The 14523-nt window shown below is 32.6% G+C and overlaps 1 long non-coding RNA gene across 2 annotated transcripts in view; it reads left to right on the top strand.

Moving 5' to 3' along the window:
- The window catches only part of LOC143647952 (uncharacterized), a 182212-nt gene that overhangs the window by 2836 nt on the left and 164853 nt on the right, over window positions 1-14523 (top strand). For both annotated transcript variants that reach the window (XR_013158273.1, XR_013158274.1), the window contains exon 2: window positions 9452-9506. This is a non-coding gene — a long non-coding RNA (uncharacterized LOC143647952). The remainder of the gene's footprint in view (window positions 1-9451; window positions 9507-14523) is intronic.

Genomic DNA, 14523 nt, shown 5'->3' with positions numbered 1-14523 from the left:
ATTGAACTCAGTCAACACGCATCCATTCGACTGATCAACATAAATAGGGATGAATCAGTTTTTGTGGGCACTCATGCTAGCAATGTGGCAGGCACTTTTTAATGAAAAACAGCTTGTAATAAAAAATAGCCTATAAACACCTCGCTAGGGACTTTCCAAAAAACCTGAAGGAGCTCATATTAATGGACATCACTGAAGGTTAAGATTTACTAGGTTTGTGGTAAATCCATCTTTGAGCAGGGGTGATGTCCATCTCTGAACCTACACTTTGCCCAATTCCCATCCCAACTCTACACTTCCACTCAAGGACCCAGGACACACATAAGACGTTCTTCCCTGCTATGAATGAAAAAGGGAGAAAAAAAAATGGAAATAAAGAATGGTGTTGGTGTTTGTGGTAAGAAGGTGTCGACAACTATCCAAGAATGAACCAGGTAGAGATGACCCATTCTTTCACCATATTTGTTTCCAGACACAGTGTCTGCTATTTCCATAGAAAACCTATGCAACCAAATCAAGAATGTGGGAGAAAGTAAACCATTCATTTTTATTTTGAGAATAACAATGTATATTAGTCACCCTCTAAAATAATAAAAAGGAATGCAAAGAAGGACTTTTTTCATTTAAACATTTGTAGTTATGTCAAGAACTTTTTATGCCATTATGTTAAACATTTGTAGTTATTTTAAGAATTTCTCATGTCATTATGTTCTAGATAGTTAATAAACTAAAGGAACCCTTCATTGGTCAAGGCAATAAGAATAGCAGAGAATTGCAGAGCTGGAGGATATCTTCAGAATGATAAAACCAATGCTTATAATTCATAGCTAAGAAAATAGAGGTCTAGGAAGGCTTAGTGACCTTATGAATTCTTCAAAATAAAGAATAGCAAGATTAGAATTAGAATAGTCTTACCTCCAAGACAAACTCCCTATATAGATTACAGGTATAAATTCTAATGCCTTCTCTCTGATTCTTGAGCTTTTTCCTGCCTCAATTTCCAATAAAATAAAGCCACACAGGCACAAATTTACTACAGGAAAAGAAAGAATGATAAATTGAAAGAAAAGACATTTATTAAAGTCCTATCTTTGACAAATGACATTGGGAGACAAACATGTACACATTCTAAGCCTCAGCTCTCTTACCTATACAATAAGAACAGTAATATTTTTCTTGTAGGAACAGCAAAACTTTTCTAGAAAACAAATTGAAAAGCTGTGAAAATGCTTTGTAAAACTATGATGTGCTTTTATGATTGTAAACAATTATCAAATTACATACTGAGACTGAGACTTTAGAGTCATACTATTTAGTCATCTTTACTTTGGTTTCTATTTTCCTCAACACAATGTTCCATGATCTTTTATTATATAAAAATGAATTCAAACCACAGCATATTTACAAATATGAGTACTGAGTAGAACCAATTTAAAATCTAAATGTTTGCAACAACAAAATGTACAACACTCTCTTTCTCATTCTTCTCACAGTCTTTTTCAAATATTTACCCTTCTCCTGCTTCTAATTCCTCTAAGCTGGTGACTTCAATTTTTAATTCTGTACAATGGACCTCCCAGTTGATAGCACCAACTTATGAGTTTCTAATGGAAATGGTGCCCTTCCTCCTATTTAAGATTCATCCCTCTACCAGTGCTTCAGATTATATAGCTCTCCTCCCCTAAAAAGTCATATTTCTAAAAAAATTTGCATATACTTATTTTGTCAACTCCTCAATTTACTTCATTATAGCCATGCACCTTTCACTTCCCTGAATAACTCCCTCCATGGTAATAAATCCTTGCTGGTAATCCACGGGTTTATTTTATCACATGTCACCATTCATTATTTCTTTTACTTGGAGTCTTCATTTGGTTTCATTGACACAATACTCATTTTCTTTCTATTCTCCACTATATATATATACTTTTATCTTTTATTGTTTACTTCTCTTTTAAAAACTATATCAACCTGTATTTTTTGTCTTACCTCCTTTTCTTTTTCTCAATCTGGCTAAACTCCCTAAGCTATTTTACTCACATTCATTGTTTCAAATGTCATCTGCATGTTGTTGATATGTCCCAAATTTGAATCTCCAAACAAGAATATATTGGAATTTGGGACATGGCATATACCAGATATCTCTTGAATATCTCTTCTTGGCTCTGCCACTGGTATATCAGACTAAATCTGCCCAAAATTGAAGGTTTCATTTGAGACTTTCAAACTTGTTCTTCCCACTCTATTCTCTGTGTTGGAGAATGATATCAATTTTCAGCTTTAAAAAATATAAACCTTATCAAAAACCATGTCTCCTGCCTCTCCCATATTCCCCATATCCAGTGCTTTCTATTTCCAGATACAATTTGGTTCTAATCACTCTTTCCTAGTTTTGCACATGGAAAATCGCAACTACTTCTTAAGTTCCTTTTCTCAAATTCTCCCTCCTCTGATTCTGTCTCCATGCAACAGGCTAAGTAATATTTCTAAAATAGAATTAATAATATTTTCCCTATCCAAAATTTTTCAACTCATTAATATGCCCTGAAATTGTCTCCATTAACTGGCTTCTGCCAATATCTCCAACAATAGAGAACTTTTCCTCCTCTCCAAAGCTCCATGTTCCCTTGACTTAAAACTTTTAATTTTCTTAAAACACCCTTCATGAGTCTTCCTGGCCTACCTATATTTCCACCTGACTTAATTCTAATTCTTCTCTCAATTTTAGACAAATACCAGAAAATGATACATTTCTTGATTTTTGAAACCTTTTCCCAGGTGCTCTACAGAGCAAATTATACTTCCCTAACCAGACCATTTCTCATACTGCATTTTATTTTCCTGTTTTTTCTTCATCAACTATTATAATGTTTGTAAGACACATATCTGTCTTATTCCTAATTTCTTGGAACCAATTCTTCCAAGTAGAAGGCATTCAGTAAATATTTACAAAAAACAACAAACGTATATAAAGACAAAGTAGTATTTTGAAATTTCCAAGGTTATTAACAAATCAAAAGAGAACTGCAATGAATAATTTAGTTATTATCACTGAGGAACAGAGGGAAAAGTATCTGATTTAAACTAAAATTTCAATTTCAGTGAATTACTGCAAAACTAACACAAATTAAGTTTAGTATTAACAAGAAGCCTTTGGAATTCCAGATAAGATAATAATATGCAAGTGTTAGTTTCTACCTGCCCCTCTCAGAATCCCATGGAAATGACCAAGAAAAAAGAAATATAGAGGAATTTTTTCACTGATGCTATAAATAACCTAAAAATACAAAATACATACAGTGGATTTTTAGCTAATTTATTTACTATTGTAGTAAATCATTACAGAGAGATCTGTAATATTGGCACTCTCATAACCTGGAAAGAATGAAAATTAGTACAAATGTTAAAGCCATAAAAATGTTCACATTTTTGACACAATCATTCTAAATCTAAGAAGATATATTAAGAATATCATTAGGGTTATCCTCAAAGATTTACATATAAAGACTTTTAGTCTGTAGAAATAAAGAAGAAATAAAGAATGAAAAGCACCCAAATAAGAATTTAGTGCCATTTATTCAGATACCATTTATTCAGTGTTTGCTACAGTAAGGGAGTTACCCAACATTACTTGTTTCTGGCAGAGTCTAAAGCAGTCAGGGAAGTGGGAAAGTTTACAGTAGAAAGAAAAAAAGTGGTTCATGTGTGCTCTAATTGGAGGCTATTGGCATAAAGATGTTAAACCCTGGCTAACTGAAAGCAGGACATCCCTAAGTGGTGGATAGGGGAGCATGTTGACCTTCTCTGATTAGTCTTAAATTGGAAGCATTGGCAAAAATGATAAAGCAGGCAGTTATTGTCCAAGTCCTGACCATTTTGAACAGTTTGCTGCAAAGATTATCATTTGGCTTCCTGGACTGTTTGCTACAGAGCTCTATTTTTCTATGTGGTCTTGCCACTGTCTGGTCTGTATGTTCAGTCTCTCAAGTCTTAGGTGCTTTTCTGGAAGCCAACCCTAAGTCTGAGAATTCATTTACAAGTGATTTACTGAAAAACTTCTCCACAGATAATACAGTAAGGAGGTAGATTCATAAGACAGGGAAGGGAAAGAAGTCAAGAAAAGAAAGAATTCCAAGCCACATACCAGCTTTAAACTGGCCCTACAAGGTTGTTCTAGATTAAGGTCAGGAGTATAAATAAATATTGTCTCACCTTGAAGCAGGAAAAGAGGGTTTTTATACTCTTGCATATTGTACTGCACTAAGGCATAACCTCTCAGGTTCATTCTCCTTTCTGTCTGTAGGCAAATGGATCCTGTAGTCCAAAGGAAGTCCTTTAAATGGTTTTAAAGCAATAGGCTATTAGAGCAAAAAAAATAAGTTTTGAGAGCTCAAATGGACATACAAAAATGGTAAATGATATCTGAGAGAATCTGAGTGGAATGTGAACAGTGATTTAATATAAACTTTTACTGAACATTTTTTTGTTGATTTTTGTTTGTCTTTAATCACAATGAAATGTTGGAAGGAATGTAAATGAATAACAATGAATTAAGGATTATGCAAATCATTCACATGATGGAAATCTAGGTAATCTTTTAAAATTCTGTTTTTAAAATAACATTTAATGATGTTGGGTGCTTATATAATTTCATAAAATGGAAAGAGCAAAAACCTTAAAAAAATTTAAACTTTACATAGAATGTTATCTCTGAGTATTCAAACCATAACACATATATACATAATATACAGTCACGCCGACAATATCTTACAAGAACCTACATTTTAAAGAAAAAATATTAAAGAAATCTCCAAAGACCTGAAATAAAGATATAAGATAAATTATGACAGCGATAGAATAACATACCTCTTTATATGAGGACCTTGGTTGACACAAGTAAATAAAGTAAATGGAAGGCTAGATAGCAAACACTGAAAAAGATAGCCTCTAAAACCAGATTGTCTTGGTCCAAATCTCTGTTTGGTGAAATAGTAGCATGTATCCCTGGGCAAGAAAGTTTTTTTTTCACCTTTCTGTGTTTTTTAATCGATAAAATAGTAGTAACAGCAGATTAATTTAGAAGAGAATTGTGAGATTTAAGTGACCGCCACATGTAAATCACTTAGATCTACACTTGACACATAGAAAGCACTAAATAGAAGATAGTAATTATTACTAATAAAAATCACAAGTAACAAATTCTTTCACACATAAACAAGCAGACCAAAAAAATAAAACAGAAAAAGTGGCCTTATAAAATTTATGTTACAAGAAAATAATTTTAAAAATACACATGTTTTCCTCTGGTCAGTGCTAACATGGAAAGACTTTCCCCAAGTATGAGTTTTGTGGGAACAAAGATCCTTACAAATGTTAGAGGAGAACATTTATGTGGGCGGAAAGTCCATAATTTCCATAATGCTTTATGGGAAGATGTGAAGTTTTGGCATAAGAACAGCAGTTTTAAAAATCTTTATTTTGGAAGGTGGAAAGATTGAAAAATATTTATACAAGAAACAGATAATTCTTTTGTAAATTGTCAAAAAAGAAATTCTGACCCAAAAGGCACAAATTCACCATCAAATAAAGTCATTCATTATGTAACTCATGAGCTATTTATTAAGGGGGAAAAAAGTTTCTATTTTTTTTTAATGTGCACATGTTTCCATGCTTTTGAATAATTTGTGAAGATATTTCTTGATACCTTTTCTTCCATGTGCTAGTTTTATGACTTTAGCACTGACTTCTTCTCCAATCTAACATTTCAGTTTTTTCTTCTATTACTTTATATAAAATAACCTTTCTTGTCTTAATCCAGTTAAGTAGAATGCATCATAAGTGGACCTTCCACCTTTGTAGCACTCAAGTGAATATTATATATACTCATTATTATATTTTATCAATAATATATATAAATATAGCAATTTATACCTAAAAACTTCAATAAAAAATATGGGCAAATTCCTAAAAACACAGAAACTACCTATACTGACTCAAGAAGAAATATAAAAATATATATATTTATATTTATATATATATATATATATATATATATATATAAACCTAGTAAAGAGATTGAGTCAATAATCAAAAATCTCCCAAGAAAGAGATTCAGGGCTAGATACTTCATTGTTGAATTTTAACTAACATTCCAAGAAAAATTAATATCTATCCTGTTTAAAATCTTTCCAAAAATGAAGAGAAGGAAACTCTTCCCAACTCATTCTATGAAGCCAACATCACCTTCATATCAAAGCCAAATTAAGACACTACAAAAAAAAACAAAAACCACAGACCCATATCCTTTACAAATATAGATATCAAATCCTCAACAAAAAAATTAGCAAACTGAGTCTAACAGCACATCCAAAAAAAACTCCATATCATGAGCAAATGGATCCATCCCAGGTTTGCTAGTGTGGTTCAATATAAAAATCAATAAATCCAAAACACCAAATTAGCAGAATAGATTAGCAGAAAGCATTTGACAAAATCTAGCAATACTTCTTTATAAAAACACGTAGACAGCTAGAAACAGAAGAAAACATCCTCAACACGATAAAGGACACATAATAAAAACCCACTGCTAGCATTCTATGTAAAGGTAAAAACCTCAGAAATGAGGCAAGGACGCCCACTGTAACCATTATAACTCAACATTATACTAAAAGTCCTGCATAGAGCAATTAGGCAAAAGAAAGAAATAAATGGCATCCAAATTGGAAGGGAAGAACTAAACCTTTCCCTATTTGTAGACAGCATAATTTTATTACAGAAATCCCTGAAAAATCCACAACAAAGCTCTTGGAACTAATAAATGAATAAAGCAAACTGGTGGGGTACAAGATCAACACCCAAATAGCAGTGGTGCATCTACACACTACTAATGATCAGCTGGAAGAAGAAATCAAGGGAAAAAAATCCATTTACAATAGCAACTAAAATAATCAAATATCTTGGAAGTACCTAACCAAAGATTTAAAAGACCTGTACACAGAAACTTACAAGATAGTGCTAAAAAAAATCAAAGGCCTAAATAAATGGAAAGACATTCCATGTTCATGGATTAAAAGACTGCATATTTTAAGGTGTCAATTCAACCCAAAGCAATTTACATATTCAGTACAATTCCTATCAAAATTCCAACGGATGTTTTTGTAGAAAACAAACCTATGTGAAAAGTTAAGGGGCCTTGGATAGCCAAAGCCATCTTGGAAAAGAGAAACAAAGTTGGAGGATTCACAATTTCTGATCTTAAAACTTCTTGCAGTCATAGTGAAATGTAGCCATGGCAGCATCTGCTGATCTTTCTCTCCCTTTTTGCTGCTCTGACTGTGGCTTTCATTCTAAGCTTCTGTTTATGTCCTTCTTGCTCAGCTTCTCAGTCCTCTCTCAGCTTCTCTGTCAGCTTCTCTGTATGTTTCTCTAAATTTTATCTCTTATAGTGATAAAATTATAGCCTACCTGAGGCTTGCCTTAATTGAAATAATTTGGTCAAAAGTTTCCACCAACAATAGATCTACACTGACAGGAATAGATTTGCTTTAGCAATGTGAATTTTCTGAGTTATATAACAGGTCCAAACTATCACAAGTACCAAGTTCACTCAATGGGAAAAGAAGAGTCTCTTCAACAAAATGGTGCTGAGACAACTGGATCTCCACATACAAAAGAATGAAGATAAACTCCTATCTCGCACTGTATACAAAATTCAATTCATCATGGATCATAGACCTACATATAAAAGATGGAACTATAACATCCCTAGAAGAAAATGTAGGGAAACATCTTCAGGGTCTTGTGGTAGGTAATGTTTTGTTGTTTGTTTTTTTTTTTAATATACGTTTGCACAAGACAGAAGCTACAAGAAAAAAAAATTAGATAAATGGGACTCCATAAAAATTTTAAAATTTTAGCATCAAAGGACTTTACCATGTAAGTAAGAAGACAGCCTACTCAATGAGAGAAAATATTTGGAAACAACATCTGATAGTGGTTTAACATCTAGTATATATAAAAAAAAATCCTACAACTCAAGAATGAAAAGACAAATATCCTATTTTAAAAATTGACAAAATACTTGGATACAAATTTCTCCAAAGAAGATATACAAACGTCAAAAAAGCTCAAGAAAAGATGTTTGAAATCATTAGCTATTATGGAAATGCAAACCAAATTAACAATGAGACTCCATTTCACACCCATAAGAATAGCTTCTATTAAAAATAAAATTACCAGTGTTGGAGAAGATGCAGGAAAATATGAACATTCATTCACCATAGAGGGAAAGTAAAACGTGGCAGAAGCTGTGGAAGACAGTTTGGGAATTCCAAAGAAATTTAAAAGTTGAATTAATGTATTACCCAGCAATGCCACTTCTAGGTATAGTCACAAAATATTTCAAAATAAGGACTTAAATATATATTTTCACATCAATGATCATAGTAGCATTCTTCACAACTTCCAATTGATCAACATCAGTTGATGAATGGGTAATTAATATTGGCACATACATTTAGTGGAATATTCAGCTTGAAATAGGAATGACTTTCTGATACATGTGAGATTGACGGACTTTGAAGACATCATGTTATGTCAAATAAGCCAGAACAAAAAACAAATATTGTATGACTCACTAATATGAAATATTTAGTATAAAAAAAACTCATAAGGCTAGAATCTAGAATATAGATTTACCAGGGGACAGGGTGATGGTAGCAAATGAGGAATTTAATGTTTAAATTGTACAACGTCTCTACTTGAGTTTATCACAAAGTTTTGTAATGAATTTTGGTGTTGATTGCACAACATTGTGGACATCATTAACAGCACTGAATTATATACATGAATGTGATAAAAAGGGAAAATTTTATGTTGCATATATGTCATTAGAATAAAAATTATAAAACAAACAAACATAATAATGTACAAAACAAATTAACCTTACTTTAGATGATAGACTAAAGTTAATACTATAATTATTAGAATATTATTTCATGAATTGTAGCTAATGTACCATATTAATGCCAGGTGTTAATAATAGGGTGAAAAAAGGGAACTGTATAATTTATCCATGATTTTTCTGTAAATCTACAAATTATCTAAATATATATATATATAAAATCCTTAGAGGATTCTGAAAGAATATTGTCTGAACTATATAACCAGCTTGATCCGCATGGTGAAACAGAATCTCACCATTACAAACATTGATAAATAATAGTGAATCAATATGGTAGAGTGGGAAACAAAACCTAGGGCTGAAATTGAAGGAAGCTGAGAGTCTTGAATTTGCAGTTAACAAGCCACATAATCAACAACACCTCACAATTTATTCAGCTTCATCAGGGAATGAATATTGATTTACATGATCCCTAAGTTCTGTTTCATTTTTAACTTTTATAACATTTATCTAACTTTTAATTTTTTTGTTTATCCATTTTTGTTACAGGACTATAAGTTCCACGTAGACAAGAACCATTACTGACTGTAATGTCATTAACATGGTAAGCTGTCTATAAATATTTCCTTAATTAATGAATTATGTTCCCCCTCAGGGAAAATTTGTATTGTGCTAAACATGAAATGGACAAGAAAATTTAAAAGTAAAATAAAATTACATAAATAAATCAATAAATAAAAGACAGCTTTCAATTATATTTTCAGATGTACACAATTCCACCATCTGTAAGGTAAAAAAAAAATTAAAAAGACTTCAAGCTGTGAACTTAATTCAAAATTATTCCTGCTTGTAAAAGCCACCAAATGGCTAGGAGAAGAAAGCTTTTAAAAAGTCATCCTGTAATGAAAAATTTCCCAAGGAAAATAACCAAATCAGATTTTTTAAAGTGTAAATAGTTAAACATGAAATTATGAGGAAGAATAGAGAACAGACATGATTCTTGAAGGCACTTATATAACTATATAGCTTTTATAATGTGTCCATATGATCGTGAAAAACTTGTGTCTGATGCTCCTTTTATCCAGTGTATGGGCAGTGAGTAAAAAAAAAAATAATAATGATAATGATAAAAATAAATAAATAAATAAATAATTGGATTGATGGGGTGAAAAAAAATCGGATTGATCCAAATACAAGCAGTTAATGAGAGGGAGGGATAAGAGTATGAGATGCATGGGTTTCTTTCATTTTTTATTTTCATTTATTTTTCTGCCGTGATGCAAATGTTCTAAAAATGATCATGGTGATGAATACACAAATATGTGATAATGCTGTGAGCCACTCACTGCATACTATAGATGGACTGTGTGTGAAAATTTCTCAATAAAAATATCTTTAAAGAATAATATGGGGGAATAAGTGATGTGGGAGGACATGAATTTTCTTTTCTTTTTTCTTTTCTAGAGTAATGTAAAGTTCTAAAATTTATCATGGGGATGTATGTACAACCATGTGATGATACTGTGAGCCAGTGATTATATACTTTGGATGGCTTGTATGGTGTATAAATATATTTCAATGAAATTACATTAAAAAATGACAGAGCAGAAAAAGACCTGCAAAAAATGTCATCATTAGAATTTTCAGAAGAAATAGTAAGTCAATGTACTGTGTTTCAAGAAGTAAAAAAAAAAAAATTGTGAAAATGTATGGAAAGAATGACAAATGATTCAAAGAAAGCCAAATGGAAATTACAGAATTAATAATAATAAAGTAACAATATCATTATTATTAAAACATGGGTTTATATGACTGAATAGCTTTAACAATCATATAGACAGAGCTGAAAAGAAGATTAGTGAATTGATTTCTAAATCAATGAAAATATCCCCAATGCAGCACATAAAGGAAATATTCTAGAGAATAAAAAATAGATGTCAACAGATGTATCAATTTTCTATTTCTAACTTAGCAAATTACCATAAATATAGTAGTTCATATATCAAAAAATTATTATCCTTCACCACTGTAGGTCAAAAGTCCAATACAAGTCTGACCAGTCTACTAGCAGGGTGTTGGCAAGAGGTGTCCCCTTTTGGAGGCTGTGATGCTTAACTTTTTGTGTCAACTTGGCCAGGTGATGATGCCCAGTTGTCTGGTCAAGTGAGCACTGACCTAACTGTTACTGCATGGACATTTCATGAGTTTAATAAACCAGAAGTTTGGTCTATTAAATCATCAGTCAATTAATTGCATCTGTGGCTGATTACATCTATGATCAACTCCAGGAATGTCTTCTGCAATGAGAGAATCCAGTCAGTTGAAGACTTTTAAGGGAGGGGAGAGAACTTTCCCTTCTTTTCAACCAGCCAGCCTCTCCTAGAGAGCTCATCAATGACTTTCTTTGGAGTTGCCAGCTAGCAGTCATCCCTAAGGAATTTGGACTTGTGAGTCCCCATGTCTGAGACACTTCTATAAAATCTCATAGTTACAGATATCTCCTGTTGGTTCTCTTTCTCTAGAGAACATGCACTAATACAGAGGCTTTTGTAGAATCCATTTCCTTCTTATTTAGCTTGTTGACAGAATTCAGTTTCTTGCAAATATAGGACCAAGGTCTCTGCTTGCTTGCTGGCTATAGGCTGAGGGCTCTTCACAGCTGCTATAGGCTGCTGCATTTCTTAACTGAAGACCTCTTTCCTACATTCTCAAAGCCATCCATGGTATATTGAGTTCTTCTCAATTCATAGCTCTCTGAGTTACTCTAATTGCACAATCTTTTAAGGACTCATGTGATTGAATTGGACTCTGACAATCCAGGATAATCTTTCCATCTCAAAATCCTTAATCTTAATCATATACAAAACCCTTTAGCCATGGGAATTAACATATAACATATGGTATTAGGACAAGGCTGTCTTTTTGGAATCAATACTCTGTCTACTGCAATAGATAAGGAATGCAGAATTGGAAGATCAAACATACACCTAACCAGAATCCTAGAAAAGGAGGACAAATAGGCAAGGGAGGAAATGTGTTAAAAGATAATGGCTGAGAACTTTTCCAAACTGATGAGACACACAATCCAAAAGAATCTCAAGGAATCTAAAGCACAATACATAAATAGAAATTGAAACCCTTTCTTACATGGAATACCAAAGCGGAGAAAAGGTAATTTTTAATGAGCCAGTGGAAAAGATCTGATTTCTTACAAATAGATGAATTTTATGCTGATAATTGACTTCCCAATACAAATAATAGAAGCCAGAAATTAATGAACTTGTAAGTTCAACATGCTGTGAGGAAATACTGCTGACAAAGATTTAAGTACCCAATAAATGGATTAAATAATCTTTTATATACACAAGTTTAAAGACTTTTCATTTACACAGAAAAAAAATCAAAACTTTCCACACAGAAAACATGAGGACCAGATGATTTTTCTGTTGAAGTACATCAAATATTCAAGGAATAATAACAATATTAGTCTTAAGGAAACTCAATAAGTACAGGAGGAGAGAATAGTTCTCATATTGTTTTGTGGGGCCGGCATAACATACTGATACTAAAATCTGACAAGAATCTTACAAGAAAAAAAATACAAATCAATATCCCAATTGCTCAAGGAAGCAAAATTTACTTTAAAAAGTATTAGTGTATTTAGCATATTGAGTCATACAATGTATAATTAGAAAAATATATCATGATTAATTGAGGCTTTTCACAGATTGCATTTCAAAATTAATCAATAATTTACCATATTAACAAAGGAAAGAAGAAAAATAATGTATAATTTTAGTAGGTGATGAAAAAGCATTTTTAAGAATTTAGCACATGTTTATGATAAAAACTCTTTGTAACTTGTATATATATATAAAAGAACTTCCCTAACCTGATAAAGAGTATCTATGAATAACCCATGGCTAACATAAACCTAAGGAGAAATTATTGACACTTCCCCCTAAGACAAAGAATATGACAAAAATAGCTTTTAAAACTATTTTAATTTGGTATTATACTATACTTCCTAGCCAAAATATTACAGCAAGAAAAAGAAACAAGAAAATAAATATTTGCAAAGAAATATAATCTCTAAATCAAGAGATGAAGAGAGTGTAAATAAAAAAAAATTCTGAAGTAATCTATAAAACAAATTCTAGAAAAGTAAGTGAATTTAACAAGATAGGAATAAAAAGTACAAGAAAATAAATTACAGTTCTTTATATCAGCAGACAATTGAGAAATAAAGGTAAAAAATTGACAGTGTCAAAGGCTTCTAGTCAACAAAGATGGTAGCATAAGACACTTCATAGTAACATTGCATCACAGCATCTTTGAACAACTACCAAAAACTGGCACAACCATTTTCCTAAAAACAGGTAAAAGTTACAGCAATTAAGTGAGTGCTGAATCAAGAAAAGTCAGCTTTAAAAATGGTAGGAGATGCATATGGCACTCCTACTGGCTATGTCAATCTGTGGTAGTTTGGGCTGGATATACCTCAAAAAAATATGTTCTTAATGTAATCCATTCCTGTGAGTATGACCTCATTGTAATTAAGAACTTTTGATGAAGTTACTTCAGTTAAGGTGTGGTCAACCTCAATAAGGTGTGATCAAAACTAAATCTGAATACCAAAGCCCTTTATAAGCAGAATGAAATTCAGATAGAAAGAGAGCAATAGGAAATGAGAAGCTGAAATTCAACAGAACATTAAAGAGGATGAAGAGGCCAGGAGAGGCTTCCACATGGATTGTCATGTGATGGAGGGCCAGGGACTAAGGATCACTGGCAGCCAGCCCAGAACACCAGTCTTTGGGATTGAGATGTAAGCATCACCTTGATTTGGACTTTCTCCTAGCCTAAAAATCATGAGAAAATAAACTCCCATTGTTTAAACAAACCTATTGCATGATAGTTGCTTGAACAGCCAAAGAAACAAAAACACAGTCCCTCTCCAGTGCAGTGTTGAGCTGGCCTGCATTCCTTTCGTAGGTCCCTGACAATTTCCTGAGGAAGCAGAGTAACAACTATACATGTACAAAGGTGACTGTTTGTCAGTGGCAATTCACTGGAGGGCCAGACTGAAAGGTAGAACTAGGAAAATCAGCTCTAGCTTGCCCTTCCAGAACTTTCCCTACTGGCAGAAGCAGCTCATGAATGGATAAAGCAGTAGAAGAAACGATTATATCAAAACAGCCTGAGCAAGACATTGCCTGCTTTAAGTCATATGATAGAACACTTGGGCCTTGGGCTGGGTAAAGTCTATTCCATAGGGAATAGACGGGGTGTTCAAATTGTTTTTTCTGAGAGTTGATTTGTTTGTTTCTCTTAGTTCCCGGCATCCAAGGAAATCTCTGTCATATAACAAGGTAGATACAAATTTAAGGAACAGACCCCTCAGTGTCTAACTCCCAGAGCTCATACTTTAAAATATTAAAATGTACATTATGCAGCAACAGATTACCCAACAAAGAAACAAGAAATGATGTTCCATCAAAGAAATAAAATAAAAGTCCAGAAACCAGCAACAAAGAAGAGATTTTGGACATACTGAACAAAGACTTTTAAAAGGTGATCCTCAATGTGCCCAAACAGATCAAGGAAAGAGAGAAATAGGT

The sequence above is a fragment of the Tamandua tetradactyla genome, chromosome 10 (assembly GCF_023851605.1).
Source record: "Tamandua tetradactyla isolate mTamTet1 chromosome 10, mTamTet1.pri, whole genome shotgun sequence".
Lineage (NCBI taxonomy): Eukaryota > Metazoa > Chordata > Mammalia > Pilosa > Myrmecophagidae > Tamandua > Tamandua tetradactyla.
This window is presented reverse-complemented; position numbering and strand designations above follow the sequence as displayed.